This window comes from Gorilla gorilla, chromosome 4 (assembly GCF_029281585.2).
Source record: "Gorilla gorilla gorilla isolate KB3781 chromosome 4, NHGRI_mGorGor1-v2.1_pri, whole genome shotgun sequence".
NCBI lineage: Eukaryota > Metazoa > Chordata > Mammalia > Primates > Hominidae > Gorilla > Gorilla gorilla.
This window is the reverse complement of record NC_073228.2, coordinates 44,363,679-44,378,078: the sequence shown is the minus strand read 5'-3', so window position 1 is coordinate 44,378,078 and position 14,400 is coordinate 44,363,679.

Sequence of the window (14,400 nt, the reverse complement as noted above, 5' to 3'; positions counted from 1 at the left end):
AGGTGGTTGGACCCCTCCCAGTGGGGAGGCCGACCTGCTCCTTGGCCCGAGGAGGCTGGGTGGAGATTGCTATTAGATAGAACCCTTGCTTGGCATGAAGGGAAATTCTTGCACCCCAGTTCAACCCTCTGAAGGGCCCTGACTCATTTTGGGATGAAGGCTCCAATGCCCTGTGGGTTTCTGTGGTGGCTGGGGACAAGGGTGGGCAGGGAGGGTAGGGGATGAACAAAGACTTTTGTTTTCGTTTTTGGAGCTGGGTTGTTTCTCCACCTGATCCAGTTTCACCTGAAGGAGAGCGTTGGCTGGAGTGGGAAGAAGACCCAACTTCCAGCCTGGGAGGTGCTGGGCACTGGCTGCAGTAGAAGGAACCTTCGGTTAAACTTTAGGAAGAACTTCCTGCGGACACATTTCCAAAGAAGAACTGAAGGATCCTGTCCCCTGGATGTTCCCCACAGCAGATCCCTAGAGGGATCTGGGAGCTTGGCCTGGCCTTGGGAACAGAGGCAGAGAGATGAGCAGAGAGACCCACTGCGGGTGGGGAGTGGGTGGCAGAAGGCTCCAGGCAGGAGGGATGAGGGTGGGTCCAGGAGTGAGAACACACATGTCCCCAGGCCACAGCCTGCGTTGAGGGATCTGAGGTGGAAGAGTACAGGGAGGAAAGGCTGCCTCTCCGCACCTCCTCTCACCTGTCCTGTCTTCCTGCTTTTCTTCTTCTGGCCTTATGGGCCAGGGCAGAGAGGGGGTGGGAAGAAACAGCTCTGGTCCTTCTACACGTTCCTCCCTTGAGCAAGAGGCCTGCAGGACTTCTTGGTGGGGAGACTGAGATGAAACCTCATTTGGAGCCTCAAAGGTCAATGCAACAGTGGAGCCAAGTCCCTTGGGGTAGAGCAGCTGGAGGCAGCCAATGAGGTGAGAGGCAGGGGGCCATGTCACTTTGAAGGGATGCCCATGCCAGGCCTCCAGCCCAGAGGTGAGAAGTTGGCCAGGCTGAATAATGATCTTGCCCCTCCCCTTTCATGGGGCCCTTGGCCTTGTGGGTGTTGCAGGAGCCGAACTCTCCCTTCCCCCCACAGACAGCAAAAGCACACTGTGGATGGGAGGTGAGGGGGAGGATCAGGAGATGGTGTGAAAGAAATAGTTCACCCCTGCATGGGTGAGGGGGAAGGGAGAGGACAGTGCCCCCTGGTGCTGGCCTCTGTGTGTGCCCAGCACACACACACAACTCACATGAGGGATCAGAGAGCCCTATGCCCACCTGGACATTCCACTCCTTCCCAGACTGGCAAATGGTTGTGCCTGAGGACAGAAGCAGTGCAGAGGTGAGACTTCGCACAGGGTCTCAGGACTCCCTGCGTCCTCTGAGCTCAGAGGTGTGTGTCTCTGATCTCAGGTGCTGCCCTAGTCCCCCACAGTGGGCACAGGTGGGTCTCCTTCCCACGGATGGTCAAGCAGTTGCATTGTCACCACACCACCCTCCAGACTCACCCTGTCACATCACCCCAGATACACAAAGCACACGGACCGACCCAGTTCCATGCTCATCCCTTCCCCACCTACCAGGCTTCCAGGGACACCCACGTGCAGGGACACACTCCTCCCAACACACACAGCCAGGATCACAGTGCCACACAGGTGTGTCCCAGGTGCCACAGGAACCGAGGAATAGTGCACACTAACACATGCATGGAAATCCCACACCCATATGCAGACGCGTACACTCCTGGCTCTGAAGCTGACCTCATTATCCAGTGGTGTGCTGGCAAATGTTTAACAACCAGCTCTCCAATGTAAGCTACCTCAGCACTGAGCACTGGGAAGAGATACTCATAATCGGCTCTTGAGAGCTGGCATGAGCCAGCTCCAGCCCACCACTCCATTATCCTTCATAGAAATCACATGATAAAACTTAAAACGCAGCTGGGCAGCCCCAAGGAGGGCTGCACCTGGGCAGCAGTGACTCATCAGGGCAGCTTTTTTCCCCGTGGGAGTGCCTCCCCTTCCCTAGCTTCACGCACCCCCCCACTCCTGTCTGGACCCCACTTCCTGCCCCTCTCATTCCTCCTCCTCCCTCTCTGTCACTCAGGGCTGTGAGCTGTGGCTGGTACTCAGGCACATCTCGTTCATCCTTTCTCTCTCTGCCATGGCTGAGGCCACCAGGTGTGGAGGGTGACAGGCTCATTCCTAATTCTAGCAGGCTTCCTGGAGGAAGAGGACACGGCAATGCCATATGTTACCAAAATGCTGTAGCTGTCTGTGCCTGGGCTGCCACTGACCCGTATCCACATCCTTGAGTCAAGTCCATTCCTCTTTACTTTCTTCTTCTGTCTGGTCATGAGGACAAGGGGTCTGGTTTACACTGAAAATTGTGAGAAGGGGAGGGAATTCTCAGCTTGCAGGGTAGCGAAGGAAGCCGTTTAGAGCCTGTTCTGAGAGTGAGCACCTCTGGTTCTAGCCGCACTCTGTGAACACTGTGCGGTTTCTCAGTGCTTCTGTTCCTCAGTGGACTAGGTGGTTTAATTTCCATCACGGCTCTGACATTTTGGCATTCTATATTTCTGAGATTACTCCAAACTCCACTCAGCAGGAAGCTTCCCTTAGAGCTAATCTTGATCTCTTTCCCTGTAGCTCATGAGGGAGGTGACAGATGTGGTTCGGGAGTATACCTGGGGGACTCAGGGGCCTCTGCTCTTGGTTGTGACTCCTAGATTATTCCTGCCAGACACACATGTAATGGGGCAGGGGCAGAGAGAGAAGGAGAGAGAGAGGAGGGAATAAGGAAGGAAGAGAAAGAAAGGAAAGGAAGGAAAGAAAAATGAAAGAGGGAAAGAGAAAGGAAGCGAAATGATATGAAAGAAGAAAGGAGGGGAAATGAAGGAAAAGAAAACAGAAAAGCAAAGCAAAAGGGCTCATCGTGGATGCAGAAAGCAGCCAGCCTTGCCAGTAAAGTAGCCAGGGGTACATGGAGGGGATACACAAGGCTGTTTCTGGTTGTTGCAAACCCTGTCTGTGTGAATCTATAAAGTGGGTGCAGTTCTGGGTCTTGCTGAGCCTTGGGCTGGGTCGTGCTAGGGCAGAGTGCTCTGGGCAGGGGCTGGGGTCCGGGAGTCAGCCCACTCCTCTGCCCAGGGCCTCCTGCCACTGCTTTGCTGCTCCTTCTGAAAACAACTGAAACCGCAAAATTGGCTTGTGGTCGGGTGACTATCAGTCACTGCTATTCAGCTTGGCTTCCTAGGATGACTAAGGGGGTTAAAAGTCCCTCCCATTAGCCCCCCAGATTTTCAGGGGAGTCAGAGGCCAAGACAGAAAATTGTTTTCTTTGGAGGCTTTTGCTAGGGTCTGAGTTCTCAAGTGGCAGGGCCTGCGCGCACTGTGTCTCGCAATGTCTGTGGGTTCAGGAGTTGGGGGGTCCCAAAGGTGGAGGTAGCAGTGTCCCTGGGCTTGCACACCCAGCAGCTTGGAGTGGGGAGGAGTTGGGGTGGAGGACGCCTGGGTCATCAAAAGAGTCTCCTTTCAACATGCCTCTTCTGGTCCCAGTTCTCGGGGTAGCTAAGCTGCTGATGCTGCTAGTGGGACTGGGTATCATGGGTCCCCTTGGCAGGGCCTGGGCACCAGCTAGGCAGCCCAGCTGCTTGAGCTGCAGAGAGTGCTGGAACTGTCCCTGCTGTGCTGAACATCCCAGGTGCTGGGTCCCCCTGATTCCCCATGGGGTTAGAAAATTCACAACCTGGGAGGCAGGAGGGTGGGCTCTGCAGGGTTCTGTGTTCCCTTTTAGTGGCTCTGAGCTGTCTTGCTCTGACTCGATTTCTCCTTGAGATGAAAGGCTTGGATTATCTCAGCACTGACCTTTCGCGTATCTGTGATGCTAGAGAAGAAAGGGAAAAGGCAACCACTTTCTAGACCCGCAGGCCCCTCACCGCACTGCCCGGCTATCCAGAAGGTCCTGCCCACATCCAGCGCTGCCCTCCCCTCTCTTTCTGACTGCCGTGGTCTCAGTTTCTCTCTTTCCCTCTCTTTCTTTCTCCCTCTGTCCTGCTCACTTTCTGTTTAGGCTCCCTCATACTCCCCCCACCCCTGACAGCGAGGTGCACGTGAGTTCTTCTGATTGCTGACCTAGACCTTCCTAACCACTCCCCCGCTGGGTTCAATTTCCCCAAGGGGTGAGACCCTCCCCAAACTCTCCCACCTACATCCAGGGTCTAGGGGTGGAGTTTTGATATCTCTTTGAGCCCTCAAACAGATGGGAAGGTTGAGGGTCTGCATGGCACGTCTGTGACCTGCCCCCACCAGGCCGAGGGTCCTCTGCTGGGAGGAGGAGCCAGTTTTCTGAGAGGGAGGTGCCGGTATCCTCAGAGACTCCTGAATTCCCAACCCTTCCCTCCCGAGGTGGGCGGGTCTCCTCACAGGGAGGCGGAGGGAATCCGCTTACTACCCAGGGATCAATGCCAAGCTGGGGAGCGGGACGCCGATCAGACTTGTGACTCGGGAGGCATGACGAGCACGTGCAGACCCAGAACGTGTGAAGAACATACGTGTGGAAAAAGTTTGTGTCACTCATAGGCACATCAGAGGCATGACACCTTCCTTCCCTCCTCCACCCGCCCTCTCCCTCGGGGGGCTAGAGGGCCCCCCTACATACCAACCACACACGTGTTTTAAGTGTGTGTGCACACGCACACATGCAGCCGTCTGGAAGAGCATGGCCGGGGAGCTGGGCTGGAGGGGTGGAGGGGGAAGGGACAGGAAGGCAGGGTCGCCCCACCCCCACCCCGTGCCCGTGCCTACCGAGTGCCGCCTCCCGGTGGCTGGTGAGGTCTCTGCCCCCTTGACTTTTCCCTGCTTCGAGGAAACACCTCCCTTTAGGGGAAAGCGAGATGGTGAGGGGAAGGAGGGGAAGCACTGACTCTCGGCAGAGGCATGAGCCTGATTTTCCAGTCCGGGGAGGGGCGGAGGGAGATGGCACTGGGGACGCCCGGGCGATGGGGCCTGACTCAGAGCCAGAACCACAGGGCTCCTCCGCTGTATTGTCGTCGGGGAACTAGAAGCCACCAGGTTTATAAGAAACTGCAATTCATCTCTGCCCTCTTCCACCCCTCTGCAAGGGATCAAGGTTAGACTAGAAGAAGAACTTATAGCCCGGGGCAAGAAAGGGACTCTGCCTCAGGTGATCTTTTTGGAAGCCTTCCCTGGGTTTCTTCGAGAAGAAGGGCCTGCCCCAAGGGGGTTAGATCGTAAGAAGAGCCTAGGGCCAGGGCGTGGGGCCCCCCATTTCCCTGTTTGTTGTCAAGGAAAGCCCCCTCCTCACTTCCAGCCCGGAACAGGAGCTCCTAAGAGCTGTCGACAGAGCTACTGCTGAGGCTGCGGCAGGGGCATACAGGGATCCCCAGAATCCCAGGCAGTCTGGCTGGCATGGAGGGGATGAGGCAGCTGGTGGCTCCACTTGGCTCTGCTGCCTCACTCTTGGCCACTGGCTCACGTGTCCCAAGGTGAAAAGCAAGAGAGAGGAGAGTGCAGGTTCGATTAGCAGGAGGGCAGAGCGGAAGGTGTGATGAACTTAGGCGTGGGCAGAAAGACGGAAGCACTGCCTGGCAGGGCACATGCCCAGTGGCATTCTCTTCCCATTCTAGGAGCTGCCCAGGCCCCTTCCCTCCTCAGGCAGAAACACCTAACAGCTTGGATGGCTGGCAGTGGGCTCCCTTGCCTGGGGCAGGGAGTTCGGAGAAGTGAGGAAGGCTCCTGCCTCTCACTCCACCTGGAAACCAGGACTCCTGGGTCCTTCCCATCTGGACTCATCTTCCTCCACTGCTACAGTGGCTGCTGTGTGACGAAGCTAGTCCCTGCCCCTTTCGGTCTCTCAGCCCTGCTTCCCCACTCCTATCCCATCAGCAGGATGGGATTTGCTGAGTAACGGGGTCGGGTTCTGCAGGGTCATCAGACAGAAAGGACACCAGGAGAGGTGAGAAGAGGCCTGGGTTGAGGGAAGGGTAATGTCAATTAGGACACCAGGATGACTTCCCAAAACATAGGGGAACACTCACTGGGTGACATAGAGGGCCCTTCCATCTTGCCTTTCTCCAGAGGGAATAAGGAGAAGGACTCAGCCCGGGTTGGGTTGGGTACCTTATAAGGAGAGAGGGTCAGGGGATAAAAATATCTGAGAGCCTGGGAAAACTGTGTCACCTCTCTGAGCACCAGCTTCTCATCTGCAAAATGGGAACAATAGTGTCCTCTTCACACAGGTGTGGGAGGCTCCACTCAGGAAAGTGCACAGTAAGTGTTCATTAGGTCACCAGCCATGTGATCTTGACAAGGTATTTAACTTTTCTTTTCTTTTTTTTTTTTTGAGACAGAATCTCTGTCTGTTGCCCAGGCTGGAGAGCAATGGCACGATCTCGGCTCAGTGCAGCCTCTGCCTCCCGGGTTCAAGCAATTATCCTGTCTCAGCCTCTTAGTGTCTGGGATTACAGGCATGTGCCATCACGCCCGGCTAATTTTTGTGTTTTTAGTAGAGACGGAGTTTCGCCATATTGGCCAGGCTGATCTCGAACTCCTGACCTCCAGTAATACACCCATCTCAGCCTCCCAAAGTGCTGGGATTACAGGCATGAGCCACTGTGCCCAGCTGGTACTTAACTTTTTTTTTTTTTTTTGAGATGGAGTCTCGCTCTGTCACCAGGCTGTAGTGCAGTGGCACAATCCCAGATCACTGCAACCTCCAACTCCCTCGTTCAAGCAGTTCTCCTGCCTCAGCCTCCTGAGTAGCTGGGACTACAGGCGCGTGCCACCGAGCCAGGTAATTTTTGTATTTTTAGTAGAGACGGGGTTTCACCATGTTGGCCAGGATGGTCTCAATCTCCTGACCCTGTGATCCTCCCGCCTCGGCCTCCCAAAGTGCTGGGATTACAGACATGAGCCACTGTGCCTGGCTGATACTTAACTTTTTTATATCTCAGTTTCCTTGTCTGTAAAATGGGAACGATGGTTTCCACCCAGTTGCCTTCACACCATTGTGAAGTCTAATGAAATCAAAGGTATATTGACTAGTCTTAACCAAAAAAAAAAAAAAAAAAAAAGAAGAGAGAGAGAGAGAAAGAAAGAAAGGAAATAAAGGGTACGAGTTGCCTGGGGATGTTCTTTTTTTTTTTTTTTTTTTGACAGTCTCTCTCTGTTGCCCAGGCTGGAGTGCAGTGGTACAGCCTCAGCTCACTGCAACCTCCACCTCCCGGGTCCAAGCAATTCTCCTGCCTCAGCCTCCCTAGTAGCTGGGATTACAGGCACCTACCACCACGACCAGATAGGTTTTTTTGTATTTTTAGTAGAGATGGGGTTTCACCATGTTGGTCAGGCTGGTTTCGAACTCCTGATCTCAAGTGATCTGCCCGCTTCGGCCTCCCAAAGTGCTAGGATTACAGGCATGAGCCACTATGCCTGGCCGGGATATTCTCTTATCTCATCCTTTACCCCTCAACCCAGAGCAGTGATAGGAGGAGGGGGTTAATTAGGAAGAACTGGGGTTTTTACAGTTTCCAAACTCACTGGGAGTCAAGGATTGAGACAAAGTACAAGCTAGATTTGGCAACATCCAGGGTCGTGCATGGGAACCTGGGAGCCCCATGCCCCACTGCCTATTTGCAGGGCCCTGGGTCTTGGGTGGCCCTAGTTCAGTGTGTGCATGTGTGTGAAATGCAAGGTGATGAGGTCAGTATCTCAACTCCCAGTTACTGGTCCAGTTGCTAAGAACTTGCCTGACCATAACCATCCTTTCCCAACTCACAGAATGTCAGGTTCTGATGCCAGTGATTGGAAAGAAATGGGGGTGAGCAAGGAGAGGGGGCAATGCTGGGCAGCCATGCCACCTTTATGTCCCCTGTGGCCAGAGACGTGGGTCCAGGGCCCTTCTCAGTGCCCAGCTCAGTCCAACCAGCTGCCCATGGCCCTGGTGGGAGGAGGTAGGCTGGACGCCTTCTGACGCTTCCTGGGTAACTGAGCGGGGCAAGCAGCAAACAGCAGGCTCCTGGGGAAATCTCAGACTTGTGTGTCAGAGCGGATCTGTGTCTGGGGTGGTAAGTGGGGTTAAACTCAAGGTCAGACCTAGCCAATCCATTTTCACGCCAACATGGCCTTGGGTGTCCTCCATTCCAGTGGCTGGGACCCAGGTGCCCACTCAGCTGGAGACAGCACTGCTGGGAGCCTAATGCCTGGTTTGTCCCTCTGCTTCACACACTGGTTGCTTGTCTGATTTCTGCCTGTGCCTAGGATTTATAAGGAAGGGAGTTGTGGCATGTGGATCCCAGGCCTCCGTTCTACTCCCAAATTTCAGGTGCTAATCTCTCCATGAGTTTCAGTGACCTCAGAAAAGGAAATGGGATTAAGCTGCAATTTAAGGGGTTGTGGGAAGACAGCTGAAAGAATGTCCCAGTCTTCAGTAGAGGAGGTGGGAGGTGGCTGTAAACTGCCTAAATCGGGGGAACACTACCAGGAATCTCAAATTGCTGTACAATGCAGACACAGTCAATCAGCCTCCACCTACTTAGATCTCTAAGTGCTTAGAGATCACCAACCTGTCCTAGGCTCCTGAGTCTATTACCTCACTCCTCCTTGTTCTCTGCCTTTCCCAGGCTACTGTGGTTATGGTTTGTGGCAGAAGTTGGGAAGGCAGAAAAGGAGAGAAGGAGGGAAAAGGACGATCTGAGAATAAGCTGGAGGGCCAAAGTGGCAGTGAATTAATTCAGATGGGCAAGAAATGTAGGATAAGTCAGCAAGCTGCCTTTGCGCAGGAGATCCCTAGGTGAGAAGGTAAGAAGGGCTTCCACATGCGGCAGTAGCCTCAGTGTTTCTGGAATGGAGTTTGTATATATGTAGTGGGTGGGGTAGGGGGAACAGAAGAAGAGCTGCAGCATCCTGCCTTTGAGGAGGAAGATGGTACAACAGGAAGGCCAGGAGGTGGGCTGCAGGTAAAATGTCCCCGTGAGACAGGGTTGAGGGAAGCAGAGGGCCAGCTGCTGGGCCTGCAGCCTTCTTGCCCCCACTCCCAGCTCACCCGCCTACTGCAAACACTCCTCAGCTCCCCCACCCCATTCTGGCCCACAGCCCTGGGGAAGCGACATGGCGTTCTCACCACGGACCCAGTGCCGGCTGTGGCTTCTTCCCTCTGACCTATTTTTTAATCATTTGATGGGATTTTTCCCCCCCAAACCAAAGCCCCAGCCCCCTGGGCCCGTCAGCTCCACCGAGTGTCAAAACCACCCCTGTCACTTTGCGTTGGTTTCTCAGTCCAGCCAGCCCCTCCCCGCAGGGCCTGAGAGCGATGGCTAATTACCCAGCTGCTGAACGCCCCCCACTCCTGCCCCTCCACCCCCAGCCCTGACAGAGGGGTCCTGGAGGACTGCTGGGAGAAGCTGGGGCCTCCTCACCCTCCCACTGCTTGGCAGGAAGTCCTTCCTGCTATCTGACCTCCATTCTTCCCTCTGTCCTGCCCCTAGTGGTGCTGAATCGCAGACACAGAGGCTGTTGGTACTATAAGGGTCTTTGGGATACCTCCTTAAGGGACAGAAAGGGGTAACTAGTCTTCTGTCCTGGGTTTAGGGATGTCTTCTGTCACTCTGGCTCTCTAACAGAATTCTAGGGGACGGTCCTTGCTGTCTCATTTTACAGAGCAGAAAACTGCGACACACAGAGGGAAAGGGCCTAGCCCAAGGTGATCTACGCCAGTGGCGGAGCCAGAATCAGAACCTAGAGTTCCATGTTTGTCTTTCCACCTGTTTCTGGGTCCTTTTTCTGGTATGTAGAGGGCCCACCCCCACATACCAACTAGGTCTGTTTCTGTTTCTGTGCAACTCCGCTGCCAGCCCTGAGCAGGTGTGTTCCCTGCCATGCCCTCTCTCCCTTGCCCCCTGGCCACACAGAGCTTCACCCTGGCATTTCAGGGCTGGGCAGCTTGCTTCAGGCACCATTTAGGAATGGGACTCTTTCCCCCAATACCACCCATGCCCTTTTCCCTCTTCCTCTCTCATTCATCCCTAACCAAGTCCATAAGTCTGCTCTGTCTCACCCGCACCCTGAGACATTAACCAGGTGGACAAGGCAAAAAGCTCTAGGCCAGACACAGGAAGGCCAGAGCCAACTCACAGATGAGGCCTAGTCCCAGATGGACAGACAGACATGCAGGAGATACATGGAGCGCTGGATAGCCCTGGAGACACGGACAGTGACATGAAGATGCAGAGACAGACACAAACACGCTACAGAGACAAGGCAAGTTCCGAGGCCCACAGGTAACAGACAGACACAGAGACACAGACAGAGGCACAGAACCTACACTCAGGACCAGCGTGCAGACCTCTCAAAGGTCCCAGGGATAGGAGTGGACGTAAAGAGGGTACACAAGACGCAGGCAAAAACACAGGGACCCAGAGAGGGGCCGAATCAGACCAGAGGAACCCAGACACTCAGGAGCCCTGAGAGACACAGGCACACAGGGCTGCCCACAGATCCCAGGAAGCCAGAGAGAACCTTGGGGAGAGAGGAGGCCCCAGGGGGTGGCTGGCCCTCTGAAGGACAGCGAGGCCTGGCCTGGCAGAGCCTGACTGTGCCAGGAAGTCATGCCAAGATGGCAAGATGGGAAGCAGAGAGGAGCTTGGCAGCGTGGGGGTTAACCCCTCAGCCTGTGCCCTCCCTCCAAGTCCCTTTTCCTTGGCTCTTCTTTTTCTTCCCTCCTCTCCCAGCTCCTTTTACCCAAAGCCCTGGATATTTCCCACCTCCCCCCACCAACTCCTGGTAACCAGACCCTGCTTCCTGCCTGAGATTAAGGGCTTGTCTGCTGAGAGGCAGGAAGGGTGGGGGCACAGCCTCTCCCCAGTGCCTCCTGAAGCTTGGGCTTGCCCATCCATACTGTGGCATGCCCTCCTGATAACAGAGTTACCCAAGTACCCGATGTCTGAATATCCCTTCAGGAGGGCGCAGGAGCCCTAGCCTGGGAGTGCGGCGGGGGCGGCCTACTGCATGCGTGGGTGTGCACGGAGGGTGTGGGTCTTATGTGAAACGCTGGCAGGGGTGAGAGCAGCTAGAGATAGAGAGAGGATAAATGATTCAAAATAAGATGCCACGGAGAAGGAGGACTGAAAGGCACCCAGGCCCGGCCTGGAGCCCAGGGGTAAGGGCTGCTCAGGCTTGGGGGTGTGTGTGTGGGGAAGGGTGACCCAGCCTGCAGATGAGAGCCTGGAGCCCTTGACCTTGGGAGGAGCCCTCTGTTCTGTGTTCACACTGACCACCTGGTGCTGGGTGCTGGGGACTCGGAACTCCTGCAGCTGTCACGGGGCTGGGGGGGTTCTACAGGTGCTTGTCCCTCCCCTTCCCCCCCTCTGGCTGTTAATCTGATGATTCCGGCCATGCCCTCTGAAGGACTGGCAGTCTGGGCCCAGAGGGGGAGGGGATTCAGGGCACGCGGGGTGGGCAGAGTCAGATGCTGAAGGAGCTCTGGGATGCTGGATTTGGGGCAAGAGCAGGTGGTGGGGCTGCAGGGACTGGATCGCAGAGATTTCCCTAGCATAGCTCTGCATGGGGTATGTGTGCACATGTGTGGATGATGGTGTGTGTGCATGTGGTGTGTTGTGAGTCTACACCCCAGGAGCAAGAGGGCTGAGGGGGTCACCTTGCTAGGAGCTCTTTGGGGGCAGGGACTGACCCTAATTTATCTTTGTGATCCCAGATCTCCAAGGGCCTGGCTTATCCCAGCGCTCAGGTACCCATGGAATGGTATATGGGTATCAGGAGGGGAAGCCTGTCCCTTTCTAATATGGGAGTCTTATGAACAGAGGGGCTCTCTTTTGGCCCCAGGCCCTGAGTGGAGGCTGAGGATGGACCTGAAGGACTCTTTGTGGATGAGCCACTAAGCCAGAGGGAGGAAAGGGCAGGTGTAAGTGGCTGGGAGTAGAGGAAAGAGGGCTTAGCACAGTTTATGCCTCTGTTTTGTTTCAGCCTTAGGACAGCACCCCTCAACCTTCACATGACAGACCCAGTCAGTCCTGGCAGAGGTCTGATAGCTCCATTTACTGACAAAAAAACCCCAGAGAGGTTAAGATACTTTAATAGGTAACACAGCCAGTAAGGGTTGGGATTGAGGTTCCAACCCAGCCACCCAACTAAGTCTCCCCACCCCATTTCTCTCTGCCCCAGCTCCAGCACCCCCAGGCCTCTCTGCCTCTGCAGACTTTCCTCCCATTGGCCCATCTCTGTCTGTCTCCTTTCTTTCATGCCCCTCTCGCAGGCCCAGCCTGAGACTTTCCCACTGAGTCACGATCTGGGTCTCTGACTTTGTGGTCCCTGTCCCTCTCTGGGTCTAAATCTTTCTTTCAGAAATGCACCCTAAGCCTCTCACTTTGCTCTCTCTTTCTTTTCATGCCTTCTCCCCAACTCGCTGCCCCCTCTCTTTTACTATCTACCCTCTCACAGCCTCTAAGGCTCTGCCCAGCAGGGTGGAGGGTGGAAATCCTGGGTCCTGGTGCCATGCCATGCTCCACTAACAGTTTCCAGTAGGCTGGGCGTGGTGGCTGATGCCTGTAATCCCAACACTTTGGGAGGCTGAGGCGGGCAGATCATGAGGTCAGGAGATCGAGACCAGCCTGGACAACATGGTGAAACCCCATCTCTACTAAAAATACAAAAAATTAGCCAGCTGTGGTGGCATGTGCCTCTGGTCCCACCCACCACGGGAGGCTGAGGCAGGAGAATTGCTTGAACTCGGGAGGTGGAGGTTGCAGTGAGCTGAGATCGCACCACTGCACTCCAGCCTGGGTGACAGAGCAAGACTCTGTCTCAAAAAACAAAACAAAACAAAACAAAAAAACAGTTTCCAGTAATAGCCGCTCCTCCCCAGCTGCCCCACCAAACCCATCCAAGAGCCTTCCAGGTGCCTAGGGAGCTCAGCACTCCATACGTTTTCAGGAGAGGACCCAGGTGGCTGGTAGACTGTGGGGTGAGGAATCATCTGGTCCTAGAGCATCAATAAGGAAATCTCAATGCCTGCAGCCACCCTCCTCAGGCATGAAACCTCCTCCACCGCCCTCAGTGTGCATACCCAGCAAGCTCAGGGCACACTGACTCGCAGGATGGGACTTGGAGATGGGACAGCAAAATGGGAGGGAGCCTGAGAGTGGGGTGCATGGACTCCCTGAAGTCCAACGCATCACCTGGAGTCCTTAAACATACAGATTCTAGAGACCCGCCACAGGCCTGGGCCTCAGAATCTCTAGAAGCAAGTCCCAGAAATCCACATCATTGTGGCTTCCTGGCATAGTCTGCAGCCCACAGGTGAAGCAAGTGCTGTGTGACCTTCGGGGAGCCTCTCTCATTTTGAGTCTTCATGGGAAACAGTTTGAAAGGAAGCCCTGAACGTTTGCAGAGGACAACAGCGTGGAGAGAACCAGTGTCTAGGCTGTGGGATTAGGCATGATTTTCTTTTCTGTTTTCTAAACCTTTTCTTTTCTTTTTCTTTTTGTTTCTTTGAGACCGAGTCTCCCTCTGTCACTCAGGCTGGAGTGCAGTGGCACAATCTCAGCTCCCTGCAACCTCCTCCTCCTGGGGTCAAGTGATTCTCCTGCCTCAGCCTCCTGAGTAGCTGGGATTACAGGGGCCAGCCACCACACCTGCTAATTTTTATTTTTGTTTTTGTTTTGAGATGGAGTCTTGCTCTGTCTCCCGGGCTGGAGTGCAGTGGCACGATCTCGGCTCACTGCAACCTCTGCCTCCTGGGTTCAAGTGATTCTCCTGCCTCAGCCTCCTGAGTAGCTGGGATTACAGGCGCCCATCATGCCCAGCTAATTTTTGTGTTTTTAGTAGAGATGGGGTTTCGTCATGTTGGCCAGGGTAGTCTAGAACTTCTGGCCTCAAGTGATTTGCTGGCCTTGGCATCCCAAAGTGTTGGGATTACAGGCATGAGCCACCACGCCCGCCTGTTTTCTAAACCTTTTCTGTTTTCTAAACCTTTTCTAGTGTTAGTATGATTCTTCCTCACTCTTGTGGGAAGAGCACTGGCCTGGGAGTCAAGAGACCTGGGTTCTAGCTTCAGCTCTGCCACAAATGCACTGTGTGAGTTTGGTGTCTTATTCCATTTTGCATATTTACCATCCACCATGTCTCATAAAATGTGATGCTGGTTGGAGGCCATGTCTCTCTCATTCCTGGACACTTATCTTGTGTTTCTTCACTCCGGTCTCACCAGGACCAGCCTCATAATGCTCCCTGTATTGATGGGATAGAGAGGGCTGGGAGGAGCAGCCATGGGGAAGTGAGGGGATCCCAGGGGGCCTCATCTCCTCACTCCTCTTCTCCCACCTTTCCAGCCCCAGGGCCCGGGAGGAGGGTGAGGTGGCAGCTGGAGGAGAAGGTGTCACTGCCAGGGCCCTT